Source organism: Macaca nemestrina, chromosome 4 (genome assembly GCF_043159975.1).
Source record: "Macaca nemestrina isolate mMacNem1 chromosome 4, mMacNem.hap1, whole genome shotgun sequence".
Taxonomy (NCBI): Eukaryota; Metazoa; Chordata; class Mammalia; order Primates; family Cercopithecidae; genus Macaca; species Macaca nemestrina.
In genome coordinates, this window is record NC_092128.1 from 45,574,012 (window position 1) to 45,591,362 (window position 17,351).

The 17,351-nt window shown below is 36.3% G+C and overlaps 1 long non-coding RNA gene across 4 annotated transcripts in view; it reads left to right on the forward strand.

The window, feature by feature from the left end:
• LOC105475254 (uncharacterized) overlaps nucleotides 1-17,351 on the forward strand; it is a 54,131-nt gene that overhangs the window by 19,502 nt on the left and 17,278 nt on the right. For 3 of the 4 annotated variants that reach the window (XR_983227.3, XR_011621638.1, XR_011621640.1), the window contains 2 exons: nucleotides 2,167-2,387; nucleotides 13,909-14,018. This is a non-coding gene — a long non-coding RNA (uncharacterized lncRNA). The remainder of the gene's footprint in view (nucleotides 1-2,166; nucleotides 2,388-13,908; nucleotides 14,019-17,351) is intronic. The other variant, XR_011621639.1, reaches the window with a different exon arrangement.

The window sequence follows — 17,351 nt, forward strand, 5'->3', positions numbered from 1 at the left end:
AGTTGACACTCAGTATTAACCATCATAACATTGAACAACTCGAGGGTTAAGGGCTCTGATCCTCTATGCAGTCAAAAAAACAGCATATAGCTTTTGACTCTCCCAAAACTTAACTACTAATAGATTACTATTGACCAGAAGACTTACCGATAACATTAACCAATTAACATATATTTTGTATGTTATATGTATTATATACTGTGTTCTTTTTTATTTTATTTTTTTATTTTTTTGAGACAGTCTCAACAAAGGTGCCATGAGTGCAGTGGCACAATCATGGCTTACTGCAGCCTGGACCTGCTGGGCTAAAGTGATCCTCCCACCTCAGGCTCCCAAGTAGCTAGGACTATAAGCGCACACCACAATGCCCAGTTAATTTTTATTTTTTGTAGAGACAGGGTTTCACCATGTTGCCCAGGCTGCTCTCAAACTTCTGGGCCTAAGAGATTCACCTGCCTAGGCCTCCAAACGTGCTGGAATACAGGCATGAGTCATTGTGCCTGGCCTATACTGTGTTCTTATAATAAAGTAAACCAGAGAAAAGAAAATATTATTAAGAAAATTACAAAAAAAGAGAAAATATATTTACTACTCATTAAGTGAAAATGGACCATAAACAAACATCATTTTCATGTTGAGTTGGCTGAGGAAGTAGAGGAAGAGAAGGGTTTGATCTTGCTGTGTCAGGGTGGAAGAGGTGCAGGAGGCAGAAGTGGGGGAAGGAGAGGCAGGCACACTTGGTATAACTTTTATTGTAAAAAGTCCACATATAAGTGGACCCATGCAGTTCAAATCCATGTTGTTCAAGTGTCAACTATACTTCTTTCATCAAACACATGAATTATTACACAAGATTGTCTTCGAGAGCATCATTCCTCTGAGCAATACTAACTTCAATCTAGAGGTAGTTGATGTCTAAAGAAACTAGTATGTGTGTGTGTGCATGTGTGCATATAATTTTTTTCTTCTTGGCGACAGGAATATATTAAAAATAAATACCTAAAAAAGATACAAGTAGAACCTAACAGTGAAATAGGGAACGTTTTGGCAAACTCTTAGCAACTATCGCTTTATCCTGTGGAAAAAGCTCAAGGGTGTTGCAGAGACCTCCAAACTAGTAGGTCAAAGGAACCAACAAGGGAAATGTTAAATTGCTTTGCTCTCACCTGCCCTAAATTATTATTCACCATACCCCACAAGAGACAACAGCTATTAATAAGATTTTTCCATTATTTTCAAAATAGCTTAAATATGTATTTGACTATGTTTATCAAGCTAAATAAGCTATTTTTTGATGTGTACAGGGCATAGACACTTAAAAGACACTTAGAAAATACTTTAACTCTTTCAGTAAAATTTAATGATCACACAACAGACTATTTGTTTCATATTATAAAATGTTCTCTGGATGATATCTAAATGGAAACAGATTAATAATTTAGGATATAGCTTAGTTTTTGACTGTAACATTTAGCCTTTTTGTTTTTAAATAATAGAAAGATGGTAACATTAAAAACTCTCATCTATCTTGTAGCTGCATATCAAATTTATTTAGGCAAACATAGAGCTACAAATTCAGTAAGCTGACAGCTAGACTAAACATCAAATGTTAATTAGGGTTGCTAAAATCTTGGAAAATAAAAAATAATCTTTCAGGAAATAAAGATAACTTATGCGGACATAACTAATTGAGTCTCTATTTTTTACTGTAATAAGCTAGGAAAAAAGCTATTTTGCCCCTGATAATAACCAATGACAGACACTTTGAGGATAGCAGGACCTGGAGAGAAAACATTGGGTTCAGGCTTAGTATCAAGTAGTGGGAAGAAAAACTTCAATAAGAAAGATGCACCGTTGAAACTAACCTATGGTGAGAGGCCTAGAGGAAAAAATTCTGGTAGTAATCTAAGCCATAAAAGCATTTAAAAATATTTGGAGGCAAGTATGAGAACTGTAGGACTGAGTAGGAAAGGGTAAATGATACAATTTTCAAATATGGAAGATGATGGAATTTTAGATATCATGAGCAGATGCAGTTGCACACACTATTCCTGAATTAATTTTAAAAAATCAAAGAAATTGATCAATAGTATTAAATCATGAAATACAGAGGTTATTTTTGCTAATTAAATTATTTGAGTATTTCTTTCTTTTTTTTTTCCTTAGGGTCATGCAAATTAACAATGAAATCATCATTAAAAAGGAGAAGAAAAGACCAAACTATCAACTGAATCTGTGAAAAATAAAAACTATGACCAGGGGTTGCAAGAATAGTCATTTATCATGTCAGCTCAATTCTAGTAGTTATATCCATGAAATAGAATATTAAGGTCACCATTTGACATAGAAGAAATTGGAAACCGTCAGTGAGCGCAAATGTTCAAGAGGTCAGTGCACATTAGATTTAAAGGTCTTTAACAACCCTGTGCAGATCACGCGTAGAAGGTGATGTAATAACATCTCCCATGAGGTTACCCTAATAGAGAGAGTCAACCTCAGTTGAGAAGCAAAACTTTGCAGTGATATTTCAGAAACTGTAATTCCAGTTTATCTGCATTAGATCCACTGTGTTATTAGCTACAGTTTTTTTTTTTCTTCTTTTTTTTCTCAGCCCTTTTTGCTGCTGATTTGTGTTAAAGGTTTGTAAGTGGATGTGGGTTCCTTCTGGATCGGCTAATCTCTTGTATGTTGTTGAGTCTAACTGCACAGGTTTCCAAAATGTTGTTATTTTTGAAATTGACATATGTTCTGAATAGGTTGTTTGGGGAAAGCCTATTTCTATCATGCAATTGGTTTAGATTGGAAACACAGCATGCATAAATTTTGTAATAACAATATGGATATAAAGTTGGCCCTTGCACAACATGGGTCAGGACTGCAGAGGTCCATGTATAAGTGATTTTTCTTCAACCAAATGCAGATTAAAAATACAGTATTTCTGGAATGCGAAATCCATATTTACGGAGGGTTGATTTTTTGTATGTATGGGTTCTGAGGGCGACTATGAGGCTTGTGCATAACTGGAGTTTGGCATATGTGGGAGTCCTAGAACAAATCACTTACATATACCCAGCGAGGACTGTATATAGTGAGATTTTAGAGTCTCCGTGGCTTCAGTGAGCTTTCACTTTAAATGTTTCAGATTACTTAATCGTATACATTTTTAAAGCTGGTAATTCACAACGCAGGGAGTTTTAATTCAATTCTTTTCAACAAATGTTGAATGAGTACTTATAGAACCAAGGCTCTGAGTAGGAACTTCAGGGATACAAACAGGAATGAGAAAAAATTTTATTTCATAATGCTCACAATCTTGAGGCAGGGAGATGACATAACACAGAAATACTTAGATCCAGGGTGAAATTATGATATTTGCCTTTCTGGTACTATTTACGTGTTTTATTATTTCCTAATGACTTTTTGGTCTTCATTAAATGCTTTGAAAAAAAAATGAAACATTTAAGCAAACATAAGTATTCACGTCTCTAACCAGGGGATATTAATAGAAAATTCAAAATAATGAATAATTGAAGAACTATATATATATTTGGCTCTAGAATTGTCTTTGTTCTTACTTATAAATAGTACTCTCATACCTGTCTCAGGAATACATGAAACTGCAAAACAAAATAGTAAATATTGTTCAAAGCTTTTTTATTATTTTATATGGTAACAAAATTTATATGTTAATTAAAACATTTTTCAGGTTATTATACAATGAGCAAACAAACCAATTTAGAAAGGTCTTAATTTTTAAAGTTTTATTTTGTTTTAAATTGATAAATAATAATTGTATATATTTATAGGGTACAATATGATGTTTCTGTACATGTATATGTTGTGGAATGAGTCAAGCTAATTAGCATATTCATCACCTCAAATATAATTTCTTTGTGGTGAGATCATTTAAAATCCTCCCTTTTAGCTATTTTGAAATATACAATACATCATTTAATATTAACTATTGTCACTGTGCTGTGCAATGGGACACCAGAACTTACTCCTCTTACCTAACTGAAACTTGTACCTGTTAACTAATATCTCCCCTTTCTCCAGCCATACCAACTGCAACCTTTCGTAGCCACCATTCTACTTAACCTCTATGAATTTGACTTTTTAGATTCCACATGGGTTCATACTGTATTTGTCTCTCTGTGCCTGGCTTACTTTACTTATAATGGCTTCTAGATTTATCCATGTTGTCAGAAATGAACAAAATTTTATTTTTTTAAAGACTGAATAGCATTCTATATACTATTAGTATTATAGTATACTATCCTATAATAGTATAGTGTATTGTGTTAGTATTTCATATGGATATATATGTATACACATACCACATTTTAAAAATCCATTCTTCTGTGTTGGACACTTAGGTCGTTTCCATATCTTGGCTACTGTGAATAATGCTTCAATGAACATGAGAGTACAGTCATCTCTTTGACATACTTATTTCAATTCCTTTGACTATATACCCTGTAGTAAGATTATTGGATCATATGGTAATTCTATTTTTAGTCTTTTGAGGAACCTCCATACTGTTTTCCACAATGGCTGTATTAATTTACAATGCCACTACTGGGAATAAGGATTATTTTTCTTTCACGTCCTCTCCAGCACTTGTTATTTTTCATCTTTTAATAATAGCCATACTAACAGATGTCAAGTGATATCTCATTGTAACTTAATTTGCATTTTTCTGATGATTAGAGATGTTGAGTATTTTCTCATGTATCTGTTGGCCATTCGTATGTCTTTTTATGAGAAATGTTTACTCAAGTCTGTATTAGTCTGTTCTCATGCTGCTAATAAAGACATACCCAAGACAGGGTAATTAATAAAGAAAAAGAAGTTTAATGGGCTCACAGTTCCATGTGGCTGGGGAGGCCTCACAATCATGACAGAAGGTGAAGGAAGAGAAAAAGCACGTCTTACATGTCAGCAGGCAAGAAAGAGGTAACAACCAAGCAAAAACAGTGTCCCCTCATAAAACCATGAGATTTTGTGAGACTTATTCACTATCACGAGAACAGTATGGGGGAAAACTGCCCCCATGATTCAATTATCTCCCACTGGATCCCTCCAACAACACATGGGAATTATGGGAACTACAACTCATGATGAGATTTGGGTGGGGAAACTGCCAAACTATAACAAAGTTCTTTGCCCATTTTTAGATAGGGTTATTTGTTTTCTTGTTATAGAGTAGTTTAAGTTCCTTGTACATTTTGCTTATTAGTCTCTTTACTGATGTATGATTTGTAAATATTTTCTCCCAATCCGTGGGTCATCTCTTGACTTTATCAATTGTGTGGTTTTTTTGTTTTTTGTTTTTTGTTTTTGCTGTGGAAAAGCCTTTTAGTTTAATGAAATACCATTTACCTATTTTTACTTTTATTGCCTGTGCTTTTTGGGGTCATATCCAAACATCATTGCAGTCCAATGTCATGGAGCATTTCCCTTCTGTTTTGCTCTAGTAGTTTTATAGTTTTTAGGCCTTGTGTTTAAGTCTATAATCCATTTTTGTGTTGATTCTTGGATAAGGGTGAGATAAGGGTCTATTTTCATTCTTCTGTATGTGGATATTCAGTTTTTTCAGCACCATTTGTTGAAGAGATTGTCCTTTCCCCATTGTGTGCTCGTGGCACCAGAAAGATCTTAATTTTTATTATTAGTCTAAATGATATATGCCTACTTTAAGAAAAGGATATATCACAGAACACATAAGAGAAAGGATCCTGAGGATGGCCGAATAGGAACAGCTCCAGTCTCCAACTCCCAGCGCGAGCAACACAGAAGACCGGTGATTTCTGCATTTTCAACTGAGGTACTGGGTTCATCTCACTAGGGAGTGCCGGACAATCAGTGCTGGTCAGCTGCTGCAGCCCGACCAGCAAGAGCTGAAGCAGGGAGAGGCATCGCCTCACCTGGGAAGCGCAAGGGGAAAGGGAATCCCTTTTCCTAGCCAGGGGAACTGAGACACACAACACCTGGAAAATCGGGTAACTCCCACCCCAATACTGCGCTTTAAGCAAACAGGCACACCAGGAGATTATATCCGACACCTGGCCGGGAGGGTCCCACGCCCACGGAGCCTCCCTCATTGCTAGCACAGCAGTCTGCCATCTCGCGGCAAGGCAGCAGTGAGGCTGGGGGAGGGGCACCCGCCATTGCTGAGGCTTAAGTAGGTAAACAAAGCCACTGGGAAGCTCGAAATGGGTGGAGCTCACAGCAGCTCAAGGAAACCTGCCTGTCTCTGTAGACTCCACCTCTGGGGACAGGGCATAGATAAACAACAACAAAAGCAGCAGAAACCTCTGCAGGTGCAAACAACTCTGTCTGACAGCTTTGAAGAGAGCAGTGGATCTCCCAACATGGAGGTTGAGATCTGAGAAGGGACAGACTGCCTGCTCAAGTGGGTCCCTGACCCCTGAGTAGCCTAACTGGGATAAATCCCCCACTAGGGGCGGTCTGACACCCCACACCTCACAGGGTGGAGTACACCCCTGAGAGGAAGCCTCCAAAGCAAGAATCAGACAGGTACACTCGCTGTTCAGAAATATTCTATCTTCTGCAGCCTCTGATGCTGACACCCAGGCAAACAGGGTCTGGAGTGGACCTCAAGCAATCTCCAACAGACCTACAGCTGAGGGTCCTGACTGTTAGAAGGAAAACTATCAAACAGGAAGGACACCTACACCAAAACCCCATCAGTTCGTCACCATCATCATCAAAGACCAGAGGCAGATAAAACCACAAAGATGGGGAAAAAGCAGGGCAGAAAAGCTGGAAATTCAAAAAATAAGAGCGCATCTCCCCCGGCAAAGGAGCGCAGCTCATCGCCAGCAATGGATCAAAGTTGATGGAGAATGACTTTGACGAGATGAGAGAAGAAGGCTTCAGTCCATCAAACTTCTCAGAGCTAAAGGAGGAATTACGTACCCAGCGCAAAGAAACTAAAAATCTTGAAAAAAAGTGGAAGAATTGATGGCTAGAGTAATTAATGCAGAGAAGGTCATAAACGAAATGAAAGAGATGAAAACCATGACACGAGAAATACGTGACAAATGCACAAGCTTCAGTAACCGATTCAATCAACTGGAAGAAAGAGTATCAGCTATTGAGGATCAAATGAATGAAATGAAGCGAGAAGAGAAACCAAAAGAAAAAAGAAGAAAAAGAAATGAACAAAGCCTGCAAGAAGTATGGGATTATGTAAAAAGACCAAATCTACGTCTGATTGGGGTGCCTGAAAGTGAGGGGGAAAATGGAACCAAGTTGGAAAACACTCTTCAGGATATCATCCAGGAGAACTTCCCCAAGCTAGTAGGGCAGGCCTACATTCAAATCCAGGAAATACAGAGAACGCCACAAAGATACTCCTCGAGAAGAGCAACTCCAAGACACATAATTGCCAGATTCACCAAAGTTGAAATGAAGGAAAAAATCTTAAGGGCAGCCAGAGAGAAAGGTCGGGTTACCCACAAAGGGAAGCCCATCAGACTAACAGCAGACCTCTCAGCAGAAACTCCCCAAGCCATAAGAGAGTGGGGGCCAATATTCAACATTCTTAAAGAAAAGAATTTTCAACCCAGAATTTCATATCCAGCCAAACTAAGTTTCATAAGTGAAGGAGAAATAAAATCCTTTACAGATAAGCAAATGCTTAGAGATTTTGTCACCACTAGGCCTGCCTTACAAGAGACCCTGAAGGAAGCACTAAACATGGAAAGGAACAACTGGTACCAGCCATTGCAAAAACATGCCAAAATGTAAAGATCATCGAGGCTAGGAAGAAACTGCATCAACTAACAAGCAAAATAACCAGTTAATATCATAATGGCAGGATCAAGTTCACACATAACAATATTAACCTTAAATGTAAATGGACTAAATGCTCCAATTAAAAGACACAGACTGGCAAACTGGATAAAGAGTCAAGACCCATCAGTTTGCTGTATTCAGGAGACCCATTTCACACGCAGAGACATACATAGGCTCAAAATAAAGGGATGGAGGAAGATTTACCAAGCAAATGGAGAACAAAAAAAAGCAAGGGTTGCAGTACTAGTCTCTGATATAACAGACTTTAAACCATCAAAGATCAAAAGAGACAAAGAAGGCCATTACATAATGGTAAAGGGATCAATTCAACAGGAAGAGCTAACTATCCTAAATATACATGCACCCAATACAGGAGCACCCAGATTCATAAAGCAAGTCCTTAGAGACTTACAAAGAGACTTAGACTCCCATACAATAATAATGGGAGACTTCAACACTCCACTGTCAACATTAGACAGATCAACGAGACAGAAAGTTAACAAGGATATCCAGGAATTGAACTCATCTCTGCAGCAAGCAGACCTAATAGACATCTATAGAACTCTCCACCCCAAATCAACAGAATATACATTCTTCTCAGCACCACATCACACTTATTCCAAAATTGACCACATAATTGGAAGTAAAGCACTCCTCAGCAAATGTACAAGAACAGAAATTATAACAAACTGTCTCTCAGACCAAAGTGCAATCAAACTAGAACTCAGGACTAAGAAACTCAATCAAAACCGCTCAACTACATGGAAACTGAACAACCTGCTCCTCAATGACTACTGGGTACATAAGGAAATGAAGGCAGAAATAAAGATGTTCTTTGAAACCAATGAGAACAAAGATACAACATACCAGAATCTCTGGGACACATTTAAAGCAGTGTGTAGAGGGAAATTTATAGCACTAAATGTCCACAAGAGAAAGCTGGAAAGATCTAAAATTGACACTCTAACATCACAATTAAAAGAACTAGAGAAGCAAGAGCAAACACATTCGAAAGCTAGCAGAAGGCAAGAAATAACGAAGATCAGAGCAGAACTGAAGGAGATAGAGACACAAAAAACCCTCCAAAAAATCAATGAATCCAGGAGTTGGTTTTTTGAAAAGATCAACAAAATTGACAGACTGCTAGCAAGACTAATAAAGAAGAAAAGAGAGAAGAATCAAATAGATGCAATAAAAAATGATAAAGGGGATATCACCACCGACCCCACAGAAATACAAACTACCATCAGAGAATACTATAAACACCTCTACGCAAATAAACTAGAAAATCTAGAAGAAATGGATAATTTCCTGGACACTTACACTCTTCCAAGACTAAACCAGGAAGAAGTTGAATCCCTGAATAGACCAATAGCAGGTTCTGAAATTGAGGCAATAATTAATAGCCTACCAACCAGAAAAAGTCCAGGACCAGATGGATTCACAGCTGAATTCTACCAGAGGTACAAGGAGGAGCTGGTACCATTCCTTCTGAAACTCTTCCAATCAATAGAAAAAGAGGGAATCCTCTCTAACTCATTTTATGAGGCCAACATCATCCTGATACCAAAGCCTGGCAGAGACACAACAAAAAAAGAGAATTTTAGACCAATATCCCTGATGAACATCGATGCAAAAATCCTCAATAAAATACTGGCAAACCGGATTCAGCAGCACATCAAAAAGCTTATCCACCATGATCAAGTGGGCTTCATCCCTGGGATGCAAGGCTGGTTCAACATTTGCAAATCAATAAACATAATCCAGCATATAAACAGAACCAAAGACAAGAACCACATGATTATCTCAATAGATGCAGAAAAGGCTTTTGACAAAATTCAACAGCCCTTCATGCTAAAAACGCTCAATAAATTCGGTATTGATGGAACGTACCTCAAAATAATAAGAGCTATTTATGACAAACCCACAGCCAATATCATACTGAATGGGCAAAAACTGGAAAAATTCCCTTTGAAAACTGGCACAAGACAGGGATGCCCTCTCTCACCATTCCTATTCAACATAGTGTTGGAAGTTCTGGCTAGGGCAATTAGGCAAGAGAAAGAAATCAAGGGTATTCAGTTAGGAAAAGAAGAAATCAAATTGTCCCTCTTTGCAGATGACATGATTTAGAAAACCCCATTGTCTCAGCCCAAAATCTCCTTAAGCTGATAAGCAACTTCAGCAAAGTCTCAGGATACAAAATTAATGTGCAAAAATCACAAGCATTCTTATACACCAGTAACAGACAAACAGAGAGCCAAATCATGAATGAACTTCCATTCACAATTGCTTCAAAGAGAATCAAATACCTAGGAATCCAACTTACAAGGGATGTAAAGGACCTCTTCAAGGAGAACTACAAACCACTGCTCAGTGAAATAAAAGAGGACACAAACAAATGGAAGAACATACCATGCTCATGGATAGGAAGGATCAATATCGTGAAAATGGCCATACTGCCCAAGGTAATTTATAGATTCAATGCCATCCCCATCAAGCTACCAATGAGTTTCTTCACAGAATTGGAAAAAACTGCTTTAAAGTTCATATGGAACCAAAAAAGAGCCCGCATCTCCAAGACAATCCTAAGTCAAAAGAACAAAGCTGGAGGCATCACGCTACCTGACTTCAAACTATACTACAAGGCTACAGTAACCAAAACAGCATGGTACTGGTACCAAAACAGAGATATAGACCAATGGAACAGAACAGAGTCCTCAGAAATAATACCACACATCTACAGCCATCTGATCTTTGACAAACCTGAGAGAAACAAGAAATGGGGAAAGGATTCCCTATTTAATAAATGGTGCTGGGAAAATTGGCTAGCCATAAGTAGAAAGCTGAAACTGGATCCTTTCCTTACTCCTTATACGAAAATTAATTCAAGATGGATTAGAGACTTAAATGTTAGACCTAATACCATAAAAATCCTAGAGGAAAACCTAGGTAGTACCATTCAGGACATAGGCATGGGCAAAGACTTCATGTCTAAAACACCAAAAGCAACGGTATCAAAAGCCAAAATTGACAAATGGGATCTCATTAAACTAAAGAGCTTCTGCACAGCAAAAGAAACTACCATCAGAGTGAACAGGCAACCTACAGAATGGGAGAAAATTTTTGCAATCTACTCATCTGACAAAGGGCTAATATCCAGAACCTACAAAGAACTCAAACAAATTTACAAGAAAAAAACAAACAACCCCATCAAAAAGTGGGCAAAGGATATGAACAGGCATTTCTCAAAAGAAGACATTCATACAGCCAACAGACACATGAAAAAATGCTCATCATCACTGGCCATCAGAGAAATGCAAATCAAAACCACAATGAGATACCATCTCACACCAGTTAGAATGGCGATCATTAAAAAGTCAGGAAACAACAGGTGCTGGAGAGGATGTGGAGAAATAGGAACACTTTTACACTGTTGGTGGGATTGTAAACTAGTTCAACCATTATGGAAAACAGTATGGCGATTCCTCAAGGATCTAGAACTAGAAGTACCATATGACCCAGCCATCCTATTACTGGGTATATGCCCAAAGGATTATAAATCATGCTTCTATAAAGACACATGCACACGTATGTTTATTGCAGCACTATTCACAATAGCAAAGACTTGGAATCAACCCAAATGTCCATCAGTGACAGACTGGATTAAGAAAATGTGGCACATACACACCATGGAATACTATGCAGCCATAAAAAAGGATGAGTTTGTGTCCTTTGTAGGGACATGGATGCAGCTGGAAACCATCATTCTTAGCAAACTATCACAAGAACAGAAAACCAAATACCGCATGTTCTCACTCATAGGTGGGAACTGAACAATGAGATCACCTGGACTCGGGAAGGGGAACATCACACACCGGGGCCTATCATGGGGAGGGGGGAGGGGGGAGGGATTGCATTGGGAGTTATACCTGATGTAAATGACGAGTTGATGGGTGCTGACGAGTTGATGGGTGCAGCACACCAACATGGCACAAGTATACATATGTAACAAACCTGCACGTTATGCACATGTACCCTAGAACTTAAAGTATAATAATAATAAAAAATAAAAATTAAAAAATTTTAAAAAAATAAAAGGATATTTCCTAATTTTAAAAACTTTGTATAACAGGCTAGTTACTGGAACATTTTTCTCAGTCTTTATTTATTGCAAAAGTAATCTTGTAAGTAAGTATAGATTCTCTAATGATTGACTTGAGAATTTTGAGCTGGAAGAGCAGTTGAAGACTATGAAGGAAATGATAGAGATCAAGTAAAATAAAGAATAAAAATCAAGATCCCAATAAAACAAAGAAATAGTAAAAATAAAGGTAAATTAAAATAATGTATTATATTGTTTTTATGAGACAGTGTTCAAATTTTAATCATATCATTCAATTAGAGAAGTGGTCAAACATAAAATTTGCTGAAGAAAAATACTAAACAATCAAAAGAAACAAAGTATATCGTAGGAATAAGGATGAAAGTTACATGGTAATGTACTGAGATCTAGACAATACTTGTCCATTATATTCAACCACTAGTCAATAATTTAATTCTCTCAGATTAAAAGAGAAAACAAAAAAGGAGTAAAGTTATTTAAATGAAGCTTTCTGTTTAATACTTCTAAATTGTTTGAGTTTCATTCATTTATTCATTCATATACTATGTTAGATAATGGTACTACAGAAATGGGTAAGACCAATATGGCATTTCTATTTGTGGAGCTTAAAGTCACAGATAAACAGTGCATATATGAGTAATAAAATAAAAGCTTATGTAGTTAAAAATACTGATGAGTGATAGAAAGATAACAAACAAGATGTTTTGATGCAGAATAAGAGGTGGTTACATACTTTAAATGGGGTGGTAAGGAAATGCCTCTCTGAGGAGGTAATGTTTAAGCTAATAAATGACAAAAAGGAGCTAGAAATTTGAAAGTCTGAAAAAAGAGCATATTCCAGGTGAGAGAAGTACAAAAGCTAAATCCCCAAGACAGAAACTAGATTGGTTCCTGGAACTAGGGACAGTTGCTATAGCAGAAGATATATTAATAAAAGCGAAGAGGGAAGGTCGGTTTTTATATAAGAAGAAATGTACAGAGAAAGACATATGAACCTATGTATCAATAAGTGACTATTAAAATAGATCAAATGGACCCTAAAAGTCTGACCCCTTTCTACTTAGTCCAGATCTAATTTCTCCTAGATGAACAACATATTCCTCTTCTATGCCAACAAAGTGGTTCGGATAAATTAAGCATCCCAAAAAAGTATTGGCATATTTGTTTTTTGTATTTTTCACCATATTTGCAACATTTAGGATTCATGAAATTTATATTATGGGGAGGCCTTAAAAGACCTAAGACCCTTGTCTACATAACTTCTTTAGATTGCATACAATTGCAAAACTGCTATTCATTCTCAAGTTCCCAGAGATGAATTACCAGTTTGGGTGGTCGCATCATATTACATTTTCAAGGATCCAAGAAGGGTCCAAAAATCACATTTTAAATTTTTATTAAAACTTCTACTTGACTACAGTTCTAGTTGTCTTATTTTTCTTAGGTACTGTGCCTGTGGGACTTATTGATTTGCAAGGTGTCCTACTTCAAGCTGATTTTAGAAACAGAGTAATTTGTTACATTTTTAGAAATGTATCTCCAGAATTGGGCCGAGGCAGAGTAAAACAAATGACTTATCAAAGTAAAACCAAAATAAATAAAGAAAGAGAAAGCAAGAGAGAGATCCAATAACAAATTAATATCAATGCTTTCCCCCCTTATCTCCTTTGTCCCAGCAGTCTCATCGGTGATAAGAATAAAGTTCCCTTTTTTCTTTTCTTTCTTTTAATGGAAACAGTTGAAGAATAGGAACTTTAATTTCCATGTGGGCATCCAAATACTGATACCCCAGAGTTTTACCACAGAATTTTCTTTGGGATTGGTGGCATAGAACCACCATATAGGTGACTCCTTTTTCTTAAACATGTGCCTTTCCATGCATCAGAAAAGAAACCCTTTTAGAGACAACTTCAAACTGACCTGATTCTGTTAATTTCTTTTTCTTTTTTTTTTCACAGAAGTTTTACTGTGTTCTTAATAAGAGTAAATTTCTCCAAAAATTCTGGGCACTGTTTCAAAGGAAAATCTTCAGAATTCCAGAGAAGGTTTATGAGATGGCTATGGGGAGGTAAGACATTCAAGTGTCTCTGAAGCTATTAGAGAGTGTGCCTGTGTGCACCAGCAGCAGGATACAGAGCATGCAGCCGTGGCTGCTGACTGCACAGGTTTCAAAGATAAAGTGGAGCATGTGGACATTTAGGCGCTGACTCCAGCTAAACTGGTTAATGACTAGTATCATCTAAATGAGGTAGCAAGCTGAAAGACTCATAATCTCTCCCCATGCGCAGATTTTAATTAAATAATTATAATGTCCTTGTTGTAATTATTTATCAGTAACTGTGCTCCTGAGTATTGCCTCTTTTGCCTTCATCTGTTCTGTCAGCTCAGTTGAACAATGAAACATTCACTTGGCAAAGACGAGAAAAAACAATGAATGATTTTTATTCACCACAAAAGAACACTTCAAGGATGGGGCCAGTGAGGCAGGATTCTAGGCTCTTCATCATTTATAATTTTGTGCTTTTAGAAGAGGAAACCCCAGTTTTCTCATCTGTAATATGATGGGGTTAGACTTGATATATATGTAGATTCTTTTCTAATCTTCAGATATTGAAATCTCTGAGAAGTTTCAAGAATATGACCAGAGGCATGGTTTCTGGGTGTCTACAATTTAACGTTATAACAATTATATCCCACAAGAATGACACTGAAAAACATGATAGTTCCTACTTTGGGACTGTGGAATGTATAGCCTATAACATAATACATGTCTCAAATACTGAAATGTGTAAGTGTTGCAGAAAACAAAATTGACTAAGTTACAGTTTTATATTAATAATATTCATGATATTCAGAAGAAGGCAGTAGAACTGATTTGTGGGTCAAGAATGGGGCTGTAGAGGAAAACAGAATTTGATCATTCAAAAAAAAGCAAGATCTCTATAGTAGCCTTTTTTTTTTCTCTAAGAAACTTACCTTAGTAAATAAGTATTCCTTTCTTTATTCTTAACTGTAATAAGTGAGAATTAATTTTAATTAAACGATCTGTATGGTGCTAGCAGGGTTTGTAAAGCATTATTAAACATTTGTCTTTAAACCCCTCCTCTCTCCTGTATTCTTCCTTTCCTGCACCCCAACCTATTCTCATTGTACTTTCCTGTTATCTGAGGTATTAGCAAAATATAGCTTGATATTTCACCCTCACAAGAGGCTTTGCATTTAGTGTGGAAATGTTAAAGATGAAATTACCTCAGCAGCAAAAGGAATAATTAGGGATAAAGATATTTTTTAATTGTATAGGTTAATTTATTTGTCCAAGGAAGTTATTGAAGTCTGAATCAGAAAGATCATCACTAAATATGACTACATTTAAGATAAGTCTGACTTTGAAAGGTTAATTTATTTGTCCAAGGAAGTTACTGAAATTTGAATCAGAAAGATCATCACTAAATATGACTACATATATTGAAGATAAGTCTGACTTTGAAACGTTTTAGGCAACAGGGAAGACAGAAAAAAGTTATGGAATTTTATTTATATGCATATTATGGGTGTGTCTCTATGAAGTTGAACACAGAAAATATGTAGCTCCTTTAATTTATCTTAATGTTTTCTCTTTTTCGTGTAGTCTTGTTAGAATTAGTCTTAGATTTTCATTTTGAGAACACATAGATGTCTAGTTATTCCAGCACCATTTTTTGAAAAGATTATCTTTTCTCCATTGTATCACATATTTTCCTTTTTCATAGATCAGTTAACTATATTTGTGTAGGTCTACTTTGAGGCTGTCTGTTCTGTTCCATTTATCTATTTGTCTATTCTGTCATGAATACCACATGGTCTTGATTACTGTAGCTTTATGGCAAATCTTGAAGTTGGGAAGTGCCAGTTTTCCAACTTTTTTCTTTTTCAACATTGAGTTGGCTATTCTGAGTCTTTTGCATCTCCATATTAAAATTAGAATCAGTTTCTCAATCTACACAAAATAACTTGCTGGGGTCTTGATTTGGATTAAATTGAATCTATAGATCAAGTTTGGAAGAACTGATATCTTGACAATATTTAATCTTCCTATCCATGAACATAGACTGTCTCTCTATTTATTTAGTTCTTTCATTACTTTTATCAGATTTTTATAGTATTCTTCAAATAGATCTTGCACATATTATGTTAGATTTATACCTAAATATTTCATTTTGTGGGATCTTAATGTAAATGGTACTGTGTTTTAAATTTTAAGTTCTACTTGTTTATTGTTGGTATTGGGAAAGTGGCGACATTCGTACCTTAGTTCTGGAAATTCTTTTGGCTAATAATTTCTTGAAAATTTCTATATCTGTAGTCATGAGAGAGATTATCCTATAATTATGCTTTCTTACAATGCTTTTGTCAGATTTTCATCTCAAAGTTATTCACCTTATATGTTGGGAAATGTGTCTTGTTCTGTGTTCTGAAAGAGTTTCTATAAGTTTGGTGTTACTTTTTATGTTGGAAATATTTAGTGCAGATTCCAATAGAGCCTAAGGTTCTCTTTTGAGAAGGGTTTTTAATTACACATGTGTTTTCTTAACTGGATACTGAGTAATTTAGATTTTATATTTTGTTCTGTGTCAGTTTTCAGAAATTGTATTATTTTAGGAGTTCTTTGTTCATAAAAGTCTCAGATTTATTGGCATAAATACATTCAAATTATCATTTTAGAGACACCCCACAAGATGTGATAGATGTTTGGTTTATTATCCAGTCAAAATATTTTCTAACCTTTCTTGTGATTTCTTTTATCCAGTGATTATCTAGAAATAATTGCTTAATATCCAAACATTCGGATGCACTTCTAGTTGCCTTTTTTTTTTTTCTTGCTCTGTCACCCAGTCTGGAGTGCAGTGGTGCAATCTCAGCTCACTGCAACCTCTCTCTCCCGGGTTCAAGCAAGTATCCTGACTCAGCCTCCTGAGTAGCTGGGACTACAGGCATGCACCACCACCCTAGGCTAATTTTTGTATTCTTTTTACAGTAGAGACAGAGTTTTACCATGTTGACCAGGCAGGTCTTGAACTCCTGACTTTGTGATCCACCCCCCTCGGCCTCCCAAAGTGCTGGAATTACAGGCATGAGCCACCGCGCCCGGCCTCTAGTTGCCTTTTATGTATTTGTTATTGATATTTAACTTTATTTCACTGTGCGATTTCAATCTTAGTTTGTTAGAGAATTGATACATTTCAGAATAAGGTAAATTTTGTTAAATGATTTCTACGCACTCAAAAATATTCTGCAATTGTATTCAGTGTTCTCTATATGTTCATTATGGCCAAGTTTGCTTATTACAATTAGTCTTGATTTATCTACATATTTCAATTACTGAGGAAAGTGTTAGAATTTTCTTGTAACTTGACTGTAGATT